We start from the raw sequence: 19,390 nt of genomic DNA, 5'->3' as shown, positions 1-19,390 counted from the left end.
CGGGTCAGGCATCTAAAGATGAGGGGTAGATTGAGTTGTCATTAACGGCTTGGACTGGAGGTGATGAGGTATGGATGGGTTATGCATCGTCGACCATTTTAGTGATGTGGCATTATCATTCCTTGCCCTTTTCATTGGGTCTGTCAAATCGGGGATTTCCTAGAAAAGAAGAAACAATTTAGTATGAAATAATGACTCCCTGCTACAGAAGAAAAGAAATTAGTGAAAGTATGATTGTTTATGAAAGCTTAAAATGTTATTCTATTTTTCTGATCTGATTTAGAGATGTAAAAATAAAAAGTTTGTTATTGTATGAATCTTCCTCCTCCTCCTTAAAAAAGAAGAAAAATTTAGTAAGGAAATAATAACCCCTCTTTTAGAGATAAATTGCCCACTAAAGTTGATTCTGTTATTTGTAGTGCCTTAGAAATGTTTTTTTAAAAGGTCCCCCTGAACATTTAACCCCTGGAAACCCTCGGCCCCATGTAAAATTAACCACCGTCCAAAATACTACGCAAATGACCAAACTGCAAACTACATCTTATTGGAGTTTCCAAGAATTAAATATACTCGGTATTATTAGTACAGCACACTCATTTTTCAATTAAAAAATTTGAGGAGCAAATCCCTAAGACTAAAGACCTAAAATTTAATTTAAAATTTATCCCACTGTGCCTTAAAAATAAATCTGTACATTTTCAAACTGTAATGCTCACCTTATGTCACCCCCCTCCTCATGGCCAATGACCACCCGTCACAAAAAATAAAACTATTTACCAAATGAAAAATTAAACAAATTTTAGGATACAATCATGAAAGATTATATTTAATAATATAACAGCACACTCATTTTTAAATTTAAAAATTTGAGGAGCAAATCCCTAAGACAAAAGACCTAAAATTTAATTTAAAAGTTAGCTCACGTTTCCGGAAAAAAATCTTTAAAGTTTCCCCCTGAAATTTTCCCCCCTTGAAACCACCCTCATCATTTATAATTAATGCCATTACTAACTACTTATTCTCTTTAAATACTTCTAAATTCCACATTTTTGATGATAAAATCATTAATGTTTATATTGTAGTAGAGTACAGAAATAAAGATTTTATTAATATTTATTTGAGTTTAATATAAATCAGAAACCAGTAATACACAATTTAATATAATGAAGAAATATTGTCATGAAAAAAAAATTTGTTCCAAATCATAACAATGTACAATTAATAAAAGTCAAAAAACCTTATCCTCTTTAAATACTACACACAAAATCATTTTTGAGGTGAAAATATTGTAAGATACTCGTTAATCATAGTAAAAATAACACATTTTTCAATTTAAATATTTGAGGTTAAAATAAAAAAGTCATCAGAAAAAAAATATTAAATTTATTGGTCATAAATTGACATGAAAAATATTTTTTTACCCCCTCCTCAGTTCCAATAAATTAAAGTTCAAAATACGTATCCTATGTCCCAACACACCACTTCAACATCTTCTAGGAGCCAATCAAGAAAGATTATATTTAATCATATAAAAGAACACTCATTTTTCAATTTAAAAATTTGAGGAGCACCTCCCTAACAAAACAGAAATACCATATATTTTAATTGGTACATCCCTCGGCCTGAAAAAAAAACTGTTATCAGGTGCATCTGAACACCTAACCCCTGTACACCCCCCTTTTTTACCTACGAAAAAATTAGTCTGCCACAAGAATTGCCCCCTCCCTCCCCCTTAATTTCCCTGCGCTTAACTAGTGTTGGGAGTTTAATAGGACCTAAATATTAAAAACTGACTAACAATTAAAAAAGAATTTATTTCTTCTAATTATACTATAATTCAATTTATCTCTTTTTCAAAACCCGTGTTGCTATTCCATAAACAAGTGGGATTAATCTATGCGGTAACAGGTGCGTGCAAAATTTTATTCAACCCTGGTGCCGAGGGTAAAACACTAAGTCGACACTAATTCAGCTATTGTCAATTAAAACCTAAAGTCCCATCGAACTCTATGTATGTATGTACGCTCTCTTGGTATTATTTTGACGACGGATTTTTTCCTCCTTGTCAATTTGGTTAACAGAAAAATGCAAAAGTTTTTGGCAAAAACTGAAAAGAAAACAATTTTTAATTATCATCATAATTAGAATATTTTGGTTAACCGTTAATCTATTAAATATAGAGCAATTTTTTCAACTAAAATTAAGGAGCAACATTCGTAGTTCGAAAATGCTTGTTAATCTCATTTCAGGGCCTTGTGTTTCAGGCGAGTCGTTCTTAATTAATTTGGGTGTCACACTTTATCGTAGAAATCTAGGTATTGAGGAGGGGGTAGCCCCTCATATACGAAATGATTTCTGTTCGTATCAGGCTTTAATCTTGCTCTTTACTACCAGTTGAAAAAACTTTTTATTAGATTTCAGATAGTTTTTCAGATAATGCCATGAAATCCCCCCTCTTCCATGAAAAATACTCCCACGAAAAATACCTCCATGGTAAGTCCCCCCCCCCCTTGAAAGTCCCCACCCCCGGAAATTCCCCTTAAAAAATTCTATTTTCACTTAAAATTTCCCCAGGAAAATTTCAGGCGCACAATTAGACTTGGGATATTCTCCTAAGCCTACTTTCACTTGAGAAAGGTTTGTTTTTTATATTAGTATGTGATTGTTTTTCAAATCATTGGCGAAATGCCCCCTGCACTGACAATTTTTCCTGGAACTGTCCCCCTCCCAACAGACATAATCTCCCCGGACAAATTCCCCCGCGGAGCAGTTCTTCTGCCGACAATACCCCAACTCCCCCCGAAAAACCCCCCCCCAGACGAGGCGCCCCCGGCGGAGGAGTTCCCCCGGGCACTTCCGCGGGGAGATCTACTCGTGTCAAATTGAGTCGCCAAAGAGAAGGTTCGCCAAATCCTGGAATGTACAATGAAATAATGCTAACAATGGGCAAATTTCATACCTTACATTCTTAACCGTCGCAATACCTTTACGCTAATACCTCTTCGCAAAAAATTCGCAAATCTCGTAAACTAAAGAAGTAATTACATCACTGTTGTTAGCTCCATCATTAATCTCCAATAATGTAAATGCACCCCTCATTTTTTTCCTCTACTAATATCCTTGCACATAAAAACTATTCTCTTTGAATTCAATTCTCTTACTAATATGTAATGTAAAGAAAACAAAAAAGATCCACCTGTTTTTCCGACACGGATGTAACACAAAAAAAAAAAACTTTTTATCATTAAATAGAAATTAATTTAATTTTAACAGACAAAAATTGAAGTAGATCAGATTATGCACAACCTGTTTTCTACGATCACACACGCACCGTTCATAGCATAAAGCAAATTCTACATGATATTTCAAATTACTATACCATCTATAGAAATGATACCTCTCTGCTAATGACCCTGGTAACCGTACAATGCATTGAAAAGGGACACACATATCTATGCCTAAGGCGTAAGTTTCCTTGTCCCTTTTCAATGCATTGTACGGTTACTACTAACTGTCTAAAAACTGTCTTGTCTTATCCCTGTCAAAATCCTAAACCCAATCATCATCGCTATCATTTTCAATTTTGACACATTTTGATTCTCGCTGTCCAGTTTGATTTTCAGTGACTCGCTCACATGCTCTTTGTCACACATTTACTAACCGCGTTTGTCTTTGCTGTTTATTTTAATTTTTGACACGCCACCGCTTTTCTTCTAACCGGGTGTGTATATACTTTTCATTTTCATTTTTGACTCGTTCACATGCTCGGTGCCGCATGTCTTCTAACCGTGTTTGTCTTTGCTGTTGATTTTCATTTTTGACACGCCACCGTTTTTCTTCTAACCGCGTGTGTATATACTTTTCATTTTCATTTTGACTCGCTCACATGCTCGGTGCCACATTTCTTCTAGCCGCGTGTGTCTTTGCTCTTTATTTTCATTTTTGACTCGCTCACTTACTCGGTGTCGCATGTCTTCTAACCGCACATGTCTTTGCTCTTCCTTTTCATTTTTGACACGATCTAATTGTCGTTTTTGTATATTTTATATCTTCTAACCACCCGTGTCTTTGCTCTTCATTTTCATTTTTTACAAGTTTTGATATTTTGATTACTTGAGACAATTTAGCAATGTCCTTTGCTTTAGCTGCACGAATTAGCATTGTCGCTTGATGGTCCAGGTTGTCGATTTTCACATCTTATCACGTTTGATAGTTCGGGTGTTCGTTCTAAAGAATCATCAATTATAGTAACTGCAACTGCATATTTTCGTTTTTTGGGCCTTCCAGCAGACATCATCATAGGCAGCGCAATCGCACTGCCTAAGTAAAGAAAGATTTTGGCACAATGTATTTTTTTTTCCGTACCAGGGCACTTCGTATCGAAGGAGTTGTCGTAGAAACTTCGTAGAAAAGGCTCATTCGATTGGAAATTGGAGTGGCTAGTGCCCTTTTTAATAGTCGAAAGTTATTGGAGGGAAACTAGCCCCCCCCACGCCCATTATTCCCCCAAACACATCTAATCAAAACTTTGAGATAGCCATTTTGTTCAGCGTAGTTGATTTCCAGACAGAAAATATATTTTTGAGGGGGACACTCCCCCACAACCCCACCCCCACAACCACTCCCCCCACAAGTCTGACCTTAATTAATACTTTTACCAAAAATTTCAGATTGGATCAGGTTTTATGGTGATTAACTCTGGAATTTTGTTCAATTTTGTCTGAAAGTCTACGCCTAGTCACGAATACTAGAAAACTCGCGTTGTAAACTCACATTGTATTCTCCTATTATTTGGCTGTTTTTGGCAGCTTCCGAGACGTGTCATCTTCACCAGTTTGCTGTTAGTATTTTTTCATCCTGTGGGATAGTGAACTCCGATGTTCGGCCCCAATACCCAGGGTAAATTCAGCATGGCGTAACAAGTTGTCCAAAGGTGGGCTATGCTTTTAAAAGCTGTGTAAAGAGCATATTTAAAGGTTGAAGGCAAGCTTAATACCCAAAACTGTGTTATTTCTCGCGTTGTTTAGTCCTGTCAGAACAGTAGGTAAATTGAAGTTCTTTTTTTTTGTTAAATTTCATTCAAGATAAAATGATTAAAAGTAAAACAGAAGAGAAAAGAAAGAAAGGTGGCTGTGATCCAGAAGAAAGTAAAATAGCAGTTTTTTCTGTCTTATTCTACAAGATGTCAGTTGGATTCTCTGGAAGTACCATGGGTGTCCCTAGAGGAACGCTGCAAGACTACATAAAAAAAAAGTTGAGAAGCTGAATATCCCTCTAAAAAGTCTGGACCTGAATTTCCTTACACCCTGTTACAATCCATGATCAATATTTACAGAGGAACAAGCAAAAAGGCTAAAAACTTACTTGAAAACGATAGCTTATATGCTTTCAACTGTATTCCCCTAGAAGCGTGTAAATTTGCATACACTTATGCCATTATTAAGAGCATAAAAGTACCGGATAACGGAACAGCAAAGGTAGTGGAAACATTGGAGAAATTACAGGTAAAGATTGGTACCGTTGTTTTATGGATTGACTTAAAACTCTATCAGTAATAACACCAATAAATACAAGCTTATGACAGACTACTGCTTTCAACTGGCACATTGTAAGAACTTTCTTTAACAGCTTGGATTGATGCCCATATAAACACATGTTCAGACCACAAGAAATTTGAAATTTTGACAATTCAGGTCTGAAAAATCCACAAGCCTGGTAAAATCATTGCAGAGCGATGCGAGAAGTAAGTAGGGAAGGTCACGTCAGCGGAAAGAGGTCAGTTCACCACGATTTGTGCTGGTGTTAATGTGTTGGGAACACAGTCCCTCCTCTACTTATTTCCCCACAAAAACAGTGTCCGGAAATTTTACTCGGGGGAGCTTTACCAGGAACCATCATAATCAGCTCAGAAAGTACTTCTGGCTGGATGACTGCTTCTTATTCTTTGCTTTACTTGCAAAATTTTATCAATCAAGTCAAACCCAAAAAATCAATAAGAAAGAAATATATGAAAACCTTAGAAGTGCTTACTGACACCCCTATGAAAGAATGCATTACTGCTAGGATAAAAGCTGTATCTGCCAAAAAGCCATAGTCCTGGAACGGAAGAAAGTCAGACAAGTGAAGATTAAAAAGCAAAAGGCGTGTCTCTGGCAACAAGAGTTTCAGTTAGTGACGATTCTGACGTAGATGATCCTGTATACAACAACTCTTCAGACCCCAGCATAGACATTGAAGACAAGCCCCCTACCAGCAACTTCTAATTTTACACTGAGAAAGTCAAGGCTGGTGATTACATTCTGATTGAGCTGAAGAGCAAGAAAGGGAATTCTGTTCACAATGTTATCATTATCAAAAGTAGCAACTGAAGAACTTAAGGTCCTCTTTTGGAAGAAGACTGGAGCAAGAGACTGCGCTAACTGACGAGTTGAATAGTGTCTTAAAGACAGAAGTTGAAATAAAACTGCCACCAGTGACAGGTGGAACACCAAGATTAGCGGAACGACTTACTTTTGGCGTTGATAAGTCAATTTATAATTTGAAATGAATGCTCTTTAGTTTTTCAAAACCTTACTGAAATTCATTTCGTAGCTTTTTATACTGACCATATTCTTTTTAATTTTATAGTCAAAAAACAAGTTTTAATTTTCCCCTGGTCACTTTTCTTTTTCTTTTGTCCGGTGGCCAAACGTAAGGCAGAGACGACTGAACCAGTGCCGGGATGGCCCAGGTTTGGCACTCTTGACTTTTTGGATAGAGAGGCATCCAGGTGGAAAAATAAAGGAGTATTTCTAATTGTCTTTTTCAAGGATGGTATTGAATGAGTTACTTTTGCTTTGACATGCTCAGCAACTTCTTATCGCTTGAATCAATTCATGGAGAATTAAACAAGTCAAAATCGGTCGATCGTGGGTCAGTCTCCTATCTATATATCGGACCGAAAATCAATATTGAAGATCGAAACGTAAATGTTGCTATCGCAAACGATATTTGAAAATTTCAGTTTATTTCCAGCTTTTTTAACCATCTACCAGGTAACATCCAATAAATTCCAACATACGAAAAGTTCTCGCTAATATCTTACGTTAATTTGAAGTTCTAGGGGGGCAGCTGCCCCCTGCCCCCCCTTCCCTACGCCCATGATTGGAAGGCAACTAACACCTCTTCCACGCCCACCATTTATCCAAACACATCCAATCAAAATTTTGAGATTGCCATTTTGTTCAAAGTAGTTGAAAGGTCCGGAAATTATATATTTGAGGATGACACTCACCCCACAGCCCTTAGGGTAAGTTATAAGTTGTACGTTATGCCCTGGGGGCATATAAGGTTTTCATTGAAAGTTTTGTCGTAGAAACTTGAAAAAGGGCTCATTCGATTTGAAATTCAAAGGGCCAGTGCCCTTTTTAATAGTCAAAAGTTATTTGAGGGCAAATAAAATGACAAATTAATACTCTTTATTTTTTCAAAACCTTAATGAAATTCATTTTGTAGCTTTTTATGCTGACCAAATTCTTTCTTAATTTTATAGCCGAAAAACAAGCTTTAATGTTCCCCTGGTCACTTTTCTTTTTCTTTTGTCCGGTGGCCATACGTAAGGCAGAGACGACTGAACCAGTGCCGGGATGGCCCAGGTATGGCACTCTTGACCACTTTGATAGAGAGGCATCCAGGTGGGAAAATAGCGGAGTATTTCTAATTGTCTTTTTCAAGGATGGTATTGAATGAGTTACTTCTTCTTTGACATGCTCAGCAACTTCTTATCGCTTGAACCAATTCATGGAGAATTAAACAAGTCAAAATCAGCCGATCGTGGGCCAGTCTCCTATCTATATATCGGACCGAAAATTAATATTGAAGATCGAAACGTAAATGTTGCTATTGCAAACGATATTTGGAAATTTCAGTTTATTTCCAGCTTTTTTAACTATCTAGCAGGTAACATCCAACAAAAATTCCAACATACGAAAAGTTCTCGCTAATATCTATCGTTAATTTGAAGTTCTAGGGGGGCAGCTGCCCCCCTGCCCCCCCTCCTTCCCTACGCCCATGATTGGAAGGCAACTAACACCTCTTCCACGCCCACCATTTATCCAAACACATCCAATCAAAATTTTGAGATAGCCATTTTGTTCAAAGTAGTTGAAAGGTCCGGAAATTATATCTTTGAGGATGACACTCCCCCCACAGCCCTTAGGGTAAGTTATAAGTTGTACGTTATGCCCTGGGGGCACATAAGGTTTTCATTGAAAGCTTTGTCGTAGAAACTTGAAAAAGGTCTCATTCGATTAGAAATTCAAAGGGCTAGTGCCCTTTTTAATAGTCAAAAGTTATTTGAGGGCAACTAAATGACAACCCCTCCCCCCACAGCCCTCAGGGCAAGGGTTATAAGTCATGCCCTGGGGGCAACTTCCCTCTCACGTCACTTCGTATCGAAGAAGTTGTCGTAGAAACTTCGAAAAGGGCTCATTCAATGGAAATTGGAGTGGCTTGTGCCTTTTTTAATAGTCGAAAGTGATTGGAAGTCGACTAACACCCCTTCCACGCCCACCATTTCCCGAAACACATCCAATCGAAATTTTGAGATAGCTATTTTGTTCAGCGTAGTTGATTTCAACATAGAAATTATTTTTTGGGGAGGGCAGTTTCCCACAGCCTTCAGGGCAAGGGTTATAAGTTACGCCATGGGGCATATAAGGTTTTTTTTTTTTATAGAAAGCACTGTCGTAAAAAACCTCAAAAAAGGCTCATTCCGTTGGAAATTTAAAGGTCTAGTGCCATTTTTAGTAGTCGAAAGTGATTGGAGGGCAACTAACCCCCCTCTCACGCCCACCTTTATTATATACAATTATTGCTCACTTATAAAGATAATATATATATATATATATATATATATATATATATATATATATATATATATATATATACGTTTTTTTGTGTATTATTGGTTCTTAATCCGTATTCTTTGCATACAATAAATAAATAGAAAATGCACACACATAAAACAAAGCACAATATATTATCTGTAATGCATCTATGAAAACACACTATGGTCACTAACTTTATAGATAATCTATTTTCAATTATCGCAGTTCATTTACAAAGGGCAGCACACTTTTTAGATCTTGAGGAGGGGTAGTGGGAACACACTACTCGTTGTTCGATAAAAAACACACGACTATTAATTGTTAAAAATAAACAAGGATTGCAAGAATAATGTTAAGTTCAAAGAGTAATAATATGTAGTAATAATAATAGTATATGTAGTAATAATAGTAATATGTACCTATCTTATCGTCGTGGTTACAACTCCAGCATTTATCAAAAGATGTAATGAACACAAAACTACTGAAAGCAGGTATAATTCAATACATCACACCAACAAGACAAAAAAGGAAAAGGTACTATACGGCAATGAATATTAAACTCGCAAAAATAACAAGTAAAGGGAAATTGAAGATGAAACAATTAAAAGAAGAGTACGAGTAGGCCTACTATCGTTAGACAAACGAAAGAAAAAAGAAAATAGTCTTTTTTTTACTTATTTTAAAAGAACTGGGCGATTTGACAAAGCTTTAAGGTAAGCAGTTTCTAAGCATCAGCTTCTGATGTCTTAAAGCTGTAATCAAATCTGAAACTCGTGAGTTTAGGTTCATTCTGTCTCTGCTATTCTAAGATATGTTTGGATTTATATAACTAACCATTTAACCTATTTTATGATTAAAAGCAACAATTAGCCATAAAAATAAGTTGACCCTTTGTTGTTGTTTTTTCTTAAGGAGGGAAGTAAGAGGAGAGAAGGTCGATATCAAGTTGGTAATTACGGCTGAGGGTTGTAAAGAGACTACTAGATTGTGGCGCTCCTACTCATTAAGAAATTGCCTTCTTTGGCGGTGTTAACAGTTCTTAATTTTAATTTTATAATAAAGAAAGTGCCAGTGTTGCTTTTTTTACTGGGTGTTGTGTATTTCAAATTTAGGAGAACGTAGATTTTACATTGAAACCTCTTATCTTGGGTAGCTAAGAGCCAATAATGATAGACTTTATCGTAATTGGTGAGGCCAAGCATGTGAACTGCATCTGTAAGGTTTTTGACAACTTTTTCTTTAATATGCTCATTTTCTATCTCAAGAATCGCATTTGCTGCCTCTAAAACACAAAATGTTGAGTGGGCAATTGTCCGCTGCACTTGAAGGGCCTTAGTATCCCTCTGTTTAGCCTGTGATGAGAGAATAGCCCAGATTTCACTATTCACCTTTGGTGGAACAATTTTTTCGGTATTCGCAGGCCTAGGGTGGTGCTCAAATAACTCTTTTAGCGTCACTATTTCCAAAGGCTCAGAAAAAGCTCTATTTGCAACTTTGGCAAGTTTCTTATGGATCTTAGGACCCTGTTTGGTACCAGAACGTTCTTCAGAAATCTTTTTGAATAGAGCGTCATTTGACGTGTTTTCTTTTAATCTTTGACCTTTGTGCTTTTCCGGAGAAGCTGTCCACTTTGTTTCCAGGATATTTGTGGGGTTCCGAGAGCAAGATTTTTTGTTCCTAGAACTAATTTCAGGGCTCTAAGAGCCACACAGCGCGAAACTTTGAAACTCTGGGCTCCGAGAGCCATTTGTTTGATCGCTATCACTCTCACTTGAGAGTATTCTGCGACGCGAATGAGCTTTATATTGCCTGCCACGCCTTTCACGATCATGATCTTCATCGACTAAATTGTCCAACAATCCAATCACTAACTCACGATCACTCATTATTTAATTTGGTCTGAATCAAAGCGAATGCTAATGTCAACTGGGTTTGTTTTGGTCAATCGAGGCGATTGCGAAGGTCTATCTCAGTTGAACTCGAAGGCGGAGCTAAGGCGCTCCTTTTGGAGTAGAATAAAAATTTTAGAATTGTAGGGTCTAAATTTCGTCTTTTGGTTGAAATTTGTATTTTTACTCTGACTCCAATATCGGATTTATGCTTATTCTTTGTTGATTGTAGCTGGTATATCGGCTCATTCTGAACCAGTGAATAAAAAAAAAAAAAAAAAAAAAAAAAAACACCGGCTGATGGTATTTCCTTATGTTTGTAGGATTATACTGAATTCACGCTTTTCGAAAACATCATACAATTTAGGATTTTATTTTATACGATAGAAATATAGAGCTTTAGACTATTCAAATTTGTGTTTGACATATATATATATTTTTTTTTACTGGTTTTGCTCAAACAGTTAGCCTGAAATTGTCGTCGGTCATAATTATAAATGTTCCCCGGAAAGTTCCCCCATGGACAATTCCCCTACACAAAAAACTGAGCAATCATAGAGAAAGTACATAGGTACCTCAAAATGTCGATCAGATGTCCTAAGGGGAAAAAAAGGCCTTATATAAATAACAGACCTAGTAGCCTACAGGGGCTTGTTGGTCTCCAATCACTTTCGACTTAAAAAAAAAACCTCCAATTTCCAATCGAATGAACATCCCGCGAAAATTTCTACGACAACGAGGAGGAGATTAGGGATAAGAAAGGTGCAGCCCCCTTCCTATACGGAATAAATTCTGCATATTTTTTTTTAATAGTACTCTTTACTTTTATGATAAAAGCTTAGACAGGAACATTCTCTGAAAATAAGAGGAATTATATATCAATGTCTACCTCCACCTCCCCCTTCCTTAGCGCTAATTTTGCATTTTTGTGAAGGCTCAATGAAAGTTGGGATAGTTTGGCAATAAAATGCATCCTTTGAGGCATCTACCCCTTCCTAACTAGAGGTTTCAAGCTCTCATCTACAAATATTTGGAATTGTGTATTTTTGCCAAAGAAAGATCATGGACGTGCGTTGTTTGTTGTTTTTTGCTTTTTCCTAGGGATCATTGATGTCAAACAAAGGATCCTTGAAGATCAGAGGAGGGCCCTCTCGAAAAGATTTAAAAGTTCAAATGGCCTTTTAAGTGACTAAACAGAATGGAGGGCAACTAGCCCTCTTCCAATGCCCTCCTTTTCCCCAAAGATATTCGAATGAAATTTCAAGATATCCATTTGGTCCATCATAATTGAAAGGTCCATTAAGTATACCTCTCTGGATGAAATGACCCCCCCCCCACAGCCCCTAAAAAAAGGCCTGCAAGTTTTGTAATTTGTCCATTGTTTGCTCGTAGTATTTGTTATAGGAAAAATATGGATATTTTTCACAGAGGAGTCTTCTGCGAGGGGGGGGGGGATTTCCTTGGGGAGAATTTTCAGCGGTAAGGAGATCTACTAGGAGGAATTTTTCTGAATTCATATAGTTTTCTTTTTATTTGCCTTTTTTCTGTTTTGAATGTATAATTTTATAAGAAGAGAATGTTACGGGGGAGCGGGGATAAAATTGTCTGGCAGGATTTTTCACCAGAAAAATATGGCAAGGGTCCTGTGGGGTGACAGCACTTTTAGTTTCTGACTTAATGTTTACTTAAAGTTTACTTAATGCTTTATTTAAATAAAGTGATTTTCTTCAAAATACAGTGATATATGCGATAAGTGTGTAAGTTTAGTTTGACCAGTTTTTATCTTTTTAACTTTTTTAATTGGCTTTTTACAGTGTAATTATTGACTTTTAAATGGTTTTTCATTATGTTTTTTTTTTTTTTTTTTTTTTTTTTTTTTTTTTTTCATTTTTGCCAGTTTTAGTGCAACCATTAATATTGTCGACTCCAAAGTCCAAACTCGGCTTTTTGTGGGCTTGTGATAGAGATTATTTTGAAATAAATATCATATCTTAAGGAGAGGCGGTAGGTCATTGTGTAAGGGAGGGAGGGTTAAGATTCCAAAGGCAGGTATGGGAAAAGTTTCAAAGCTGCCAGTAGCAGAACTCGACAGAATTCCAAAAGCTGCCGACCGACACTTTAGCTGAGCAACTTGTGTTTTGGCCTTTTTTCTTTAAGCAAAAAGTATTTTTATATGTAAAAATGACTATTTTCAGACAAAATTTTCCAATAAATTTCACAAGGCCATGAAAACTGCGAAGTAGCATTGCTACCATGCTACCCCACTTTTTGCACGGCGGGCCAAAGCAGTACGTTGTTTAATACTCGTAAGAAAAAAAGGCTTTGACAATGATAATCATCTCTGAAAAAATGAACCTATCCAATTATTTATCAGGAGTGGGTCTGAAATATCACAATATAATTAAAGGGATATAATTTCCTTGGATTTCAAGGTGGATTCCTCGAACCAATCTTTTTTATAGGGATATTCCTCATAGACACTAGTAGGGGGCAATGCCTCCTGGAGAAAAGGAATACATTAAATGATATATATAAACAGGAAAATGTGAAACACTATCATTCAAATCTGAATGAAAACAAAGCTCCTTGTAACACTTGCCACCACTCCCCCCACACATACCTGAGGGTTTTCTTGGTATTGTTTACGATACCCTCTCTGCTTCCCCATCTTTGTGCCGGTTGGAATCTGGATGTAAGCTTTCACAATATATAAAGGTTCACTGAGAGATAGAAAGTTGGGGTATTGAAACACAGTTTTTGAGAAAAGAATTACACTACCCCCACTTACGCAAAAATCTACTTTTCCTCCTCCGTAATGATTAATGCAGACATATACACCATTGTACGTAATTTTAATAAATTATTAAATGTAATTAAATAAACTTATTAAATAAAGCTTAAAATAAAAGTATAATTGTTTTAGCCGTTTGTTTTGTATGGACTATGTGCACCTTCAGGATCGAATGCTCCGCCATGCATTACTACTGTAACTGGAACTGGAAAGCTGAACGGATAGTTTTGGTATAATTTTAAATCCACTCAATGGCTATATAGCAGCCTTTTGTCAAAATTGTCATTTTGCGCCTCAAATTGGCAGAAAATACTTACTATGGCACAATCTTTCGTTTTACTTAAACGGGTGCGTAGAACTTTCAATTGCCTTTTTAATAAACATCTGGAATTATCCGGGGATATTTTTTTTTGGGGGGGGGTGACGCCTAGCACCCTTCTTTCTTTTTTTTACATTTCAGTGAATAATTAAGATACCAAATTTCTAATATCCAAAGTCATCCCGTTTCTATCCACTTTACCCCTTGACACGTGCAACATTAAATATATACTAATTATGCTAATTCACATATAGGACAATTGTCTCAATCGTCAAGGTGATTTTGTAGAAAAGTAACATTGATTCTGCTTTACTATTGAAAGTAATTCTTTTTTATCCAGCCGTCTCTTCTGTCTTGTATATATTATAATAGAATATAATAAATCGTATAAATATTGTTCACAGTATTGAATTAAATATTCTTGTTTCTTGTGTATGGGTTTTATGCTTTCGTTAAAGCGCTAGTTTTGTTTAGTCCAAGAGACATAGGGAAATATCATTATTCTGTTTTTATTTGCAGTAGTTTCATAAATATTACATAAACTGTAACGCAATAATTTTTGGTTGTTTTAAGTTTTAACTTAGCTCTTTACTTCCATCAGACAAACTAGTAACTGGTGTAAACTAGGCGTCTTTAGCACAAAAAAAAAACAAAGATAAAAAAAAATAAAATAAACTAAAAATAAATAAAACCACCACCAATATTAATAATATACAATTGTCGTAACTGATCCATGTAGGGAGCATAAGCTATTCTGTTTCCTACGTGTATCAGTTGCGACAATTGTATTTTATCAATATTGGTGGTGGTTTTATTTGTTTTTAGTTCATTTTTTATTTTCTTTATTTTTGTTTCTTTTGTGTTGTGTTTGTGCTTTTTTGCATCTTTTCACTCTACTGGCTGCATTCTCGTTTATTGTCTTTTCATTGAGTTTTATCTATCTTTATTGTTTTTATATAAAAACAAAGTGACTAAAATAAGAAAAAATTACAACGTGAAGAGGCCATATATATAAATTCCTTGCAACAGCCGGGATCGAAGCTAAGCCCGAAAGTATCCAGGCGAAGCTTTCTCCACTACGCTGTTACAAGGTATTTGATTTCAATAATCATAATACGTATGATATGAATGTAGCTTGTCTCTGAGAGAAAATGACGTCATATCCAAAATAAAAGTAGGAACCCATTATTGACTCCGAGACAAATTGTGTTTTTAAAATTTATTTTGAAGTTGTTCTTCATTTTCCTGTGTAATGAAACATGGCACACTAATAGGAATATGGATCAAATGTTTCTCCTAAGGTCACAATCTAGGGAAATTCGACTTTTATGAACTAACAATGAATTATTCTACAACCTTGAACATAGGAGAATACACAAACTTGCGTTAGTTACAACCTAATCGAGAGTGAGCAATTTTGTTATCAAAATCTCTATCTTTTATGCTGATATTATGGCTGCGATCGCTAATATGTTTTATGGTCTGTAAGCGGATTGTTTGTCTTATTTAACGTGCTTCTCCTGCTTGTGTTTAAACTTATATTTAATATTATTAATCTTTTTTTGCGGCGTGAGGTTTTATTTGAAAATGCTTATCTTACTTCCCTCAATACTGGGAAAAATTATTCTGGAAAAAATGGGTAGATGGTAGATTTTATTTTGTCATTTTTTAGATCCATAACTCTGTTGTCAGAGAACCAGAAATAGTATGTTTCTCAACCGCTGCTATTTTAAAGTCTAGAGGTTAAGAAAAAGTTAGTACGTTTACTTTTAAAATATGCTCCGTATTTCAAACTTGGTAAATAACTTCTTTTTGTTTTACAGTGACATCTGTTTGCATGCCTGATCAGTTTCGCTGTAAGAACGGTAGATGTATTAATGCTAAATGGCGCTGTGATCGCGAAAATGACTGCCATGACGCCATGGATTTGAATTATAGAAGCTCAGACGAAGAAGATTGCAGTTAGTTAGATTTATTTTTGACGACCAACCCCCTCCCCCCGAGCTGACGTTTACGTTGTTTTTTGTAAAACATGCACAGGGCGAACAGTGAAAGGAAACGTCCCAAGATAAAAGCTACTACAGTTACTTATATGCTTGAACAGTGACAAAATAAAGAAGGCATTTGTCAGGTTTGTAATGTATAAAGTATAAAATAAATAAACAGATACGGTAATTAATTTAGAAAATTTTATAATACAGTTTTATAATATGAGTAGTATGTAAAATATAATTAATATATAAAATAAAGACAAATTAGTTTATTTTGAGAGGATTTCCTTATGAGCATGCACAGTCAAAGGTACTTTGAAAAGTATGTTCCGTTATGTTGGATTGTATGTTCCATTATATAATCCTTTCCTTTTTTCTTAATAAATTAAGATATCATAGAATTCGATTTATCGTCAAGGTTTAACATTGAAACTGAAATCTGACTGTTTGAATTGGTTAAGTAGAAACTTACGCAACCGTACATATTTTCAGGAATTAGGGAATTTGATGGAACAAGTGGAAAATTGATTTAAACTGAAATTATCTAGTTTTTTTCGCAATTATCTAGTTTTTTTAATAAAATTACACGTTTTATAATAAAACGCAATTATCTAGTTTTTTTGGTAGCATTGGGTTCAAAATTTAAAATAGAAACGAGATAAAATACCATCGTCTCAATAATCCTTTAAATAATTCACATAAAGGTGTTTTCCTGCTCCCCGACAGATCTGATTTAGTAGACTATTACGATCGCTAACCCGCCAGCATCCAGTTCAGAGTCAAGAATCAAATATCTTGCCCTTTTGGTGCAAATTATCGCTATACGCTTCTCACAAAAATTATAGATTTCACAGCCTTTCATCAAACAAAAATAAAAAAAAGGTTTTTATTTTCCATTTGGGCGGTTTCTTCAATTCATTTCGGACAAGGATTACAAAGCCTTTGTCAAATAGTTCGTGGCAACGAACTGTAAGTAAGGAGCGACTCGGCTCAATAGTAACCGAAACTCGGAAGTTCTGTTCTAAAGAACGGAATTTTAATATCAAAAGATACATCAAAAGAATCAGCTTATTATGCTGATTCCAAATTTATATGAGTCATCAAGTTTAGTGTTAGTGTCAAGTAGAAAATTTGCCTCATTTTTGAAAAAGGGGGAACACGCCTCCTAAAGGAATCTTAATAAAAATCACACCATTAGGTTCAGCGTACTAGAGAACCGTACTGTAGAAGTTTCAAGCTCCTATCTACAAAAATGTGGAATTTTGGCATTTTTGTCAGAAGACAGATTACGGATGCGTTTATAGTTTCTACGAATGAAATAAAGTGTCATTAAGACATAAAACGAGTAAAAAATTATACGCATGTTTTTGTCACCCGACGGAGAGAGAAGAGAAGTTCTTCCTGACGACACGAGGGATTGAACAGGGCAACTTTTGATAACGTTCCACATCCATATCCACTTCGCTATCGCCAGGTATATTTACAGATAATTCTTCTACCACTATACTAACTTGCTTTTGACAATAATTAATGGTTGACTTTCAGTTGCTTTTTAGTGCAGGCTACGGCAAATGTGAGGACTTGCTTAGGTAGGATTGTTGCTAACAGCATAATTTAGCTAGGACAAAAGTGATTGCATCACTTGATGTCTTTTTCTTTCATGATTTAATATTCGCATCTGCAGTGACTTAACTTTTGAGCCCTTAAGATAAAATAGTCCATATCCTTATCTTTTAAAATAGTCCATATCCTTAATAGTCCTTATCTTTTGGGGCCCCAAAAGATAAAATAGTCCATATTAACCACAAATTTAAAAATGTAAATTCTTTAAAGATATAATTTGTATATGTACTTATAAACCTAATAAAATTTTATTCTGAAGCTTAGCAAACATGTGAGCAGTTGATATCTAAACAGATATCAATTGAAAATAAAGGAAAAAGTATTAACGTAGTCTTTAAAGGATTTAGTTTATTCAGTGTTTAGATTTCAAAGATAGTAGAACGATAGTTTCTACGAATAAAATAAAGAGTTTCATTAAAATTAAAATTAAATTATAGCTTATTTACTAATAGGGAACATATAGACCCCCCTCCCCCCATGACCAGGAATAACATTGCCCTAAACTTTGGTTGAGAGAGAGATTTACTTTTTTTCGGTTGTAATTTGCCTCCAAAAATTTCTTATCTGTCTAGAGGGCTTTTTTCCGGTAGTAATTGTTTACAACATTTGGAACTGCTTTCATTTCGCAGTAATGCTTCCTTTTCACGGGATTGTATATCCCATTACATAATCCTTTCCTTTTTTCTTAATAACTTAAGCATGAAAAGCGTTGTAAAGTTTAACTAATTAATTTTCCTTATTTATTTTCACGGTTTAACGTGGCAACAGTGACGAAAATATGGTACCTTCCTTAGAACTTTATAATTTCAAAACAGCCAAAAGAAAAATCTTAGGATATTTGCGGTTTTTTGGTATTAATAGGCCCAAGATTGGTCCAGGGGGCAGAAATGCTTTTACGTTGATATCTCTAATAATTTTAATAAATGAATGCTCTTAATCAATATGGCAATCGTCAAGCAATGGAGAATGTACGCCAAGTTTGATATTTTATCGTAAATAACTCCCCTTTAAAAGTAGTCATTTGTTTATGTCTGCGCATGTCAATGTGGCAATCTTTATGTTCTCCGTTCAATTTTTGCATTAGCTGTTTTCTTTCAGAATGTACCTGCAGAGCAGACCAGTTTCTGTATATATACATATATATATATATATATATATATATATATATATATATATATATATATATATATATATATATATATATATATATATATATATATATATATATATATATATATATATATATATATATATATATATATATATATATATATATATATATATATATATATATATATATATATATATATATATATATATATATATATATATATATATATATATATATATATATATATATATATATATATATATTTATAGCATCTATGGTTTTAGTAAGATTAAATTAAAAGACAACATACCAATTAGTGAATTTTTTTCTTTTCTTCTCTTCTTATCCACTTCTCTATACAAATGCACATATACATTATTTACCGCTGGCAAAGCGCTGAATTCAAAATTTTCACCCCAAAAACAAATGTCTGTCTTTGTTTTTGAAGCTAGTTCTAATGTATGGTGTTTTGTCCAGACACAAAGTACAAAAATATCTGGAAAAGAAAGTTCAGTCACGGAATAGGACTACACTAAAATAGATTGTAAACAAAAATATAAATATATATAATATATATATATATATATATATATATATATATATATATATATATATATATATATATATATATATATATATATATATATATATATATATATATATATATATATATATATATATATATATATATATATATATATATATGGGAGGGGGCCTAGTTGGCCTCCATTTTTTTGGTCACTTAAAAAGGGCACTAGAACTTTTAATTTCAGTTCCAATGAGCCCTCGTACGATATTC

The 19,390-nt window shown here is 34.7% G+C and overlaps 1 protein-coding gene across 8 annotated transcripts in view; it reads right to left on the bottom strand.

The window, feature by feature from the left end:
- Positions 1-19,390, bottom strand: part of LOC148956978 (uncharacterized) — a 307,801-nt gene that overhangs the window by 194,497 nt on the left and 93,914 nt on the right. The window contains exon 5 of one of the 8 annotated variants that reach the window (XR_016142442.1): positions 18,894-19,087. The exons of the other annotated variants lie outside the window; for them this stretch is intronic. The gene's annotated coding sequence lies outside the window, so the exon portion shown is untranslated. Of the gene's footprint in view, positions 1-18,893; positions 19,088-19,390 lie in introns of those variants that run through there. 8 annotated transcript variants of the gene reach the window in all.

This window comes from Artemia sp. Qi Xiang Cuo, chromosome 1, assembly GCF_049724085.1.
Source record: "Artemia sp. Qi Xiang Cuo chromosome 1, ASM4972408v1, whole genome shotgun sequence".
Lineage (NCBI taxonomy): Eukaryota > Metazoa > Arthropoda > Branchiopoda > Anostraca > Artemiidae > Artemia > Artemia sp. Qi Xiang Cuo.
This window is presented reverse-complemented; position numbering and strand designations above follow the sequence as displayed.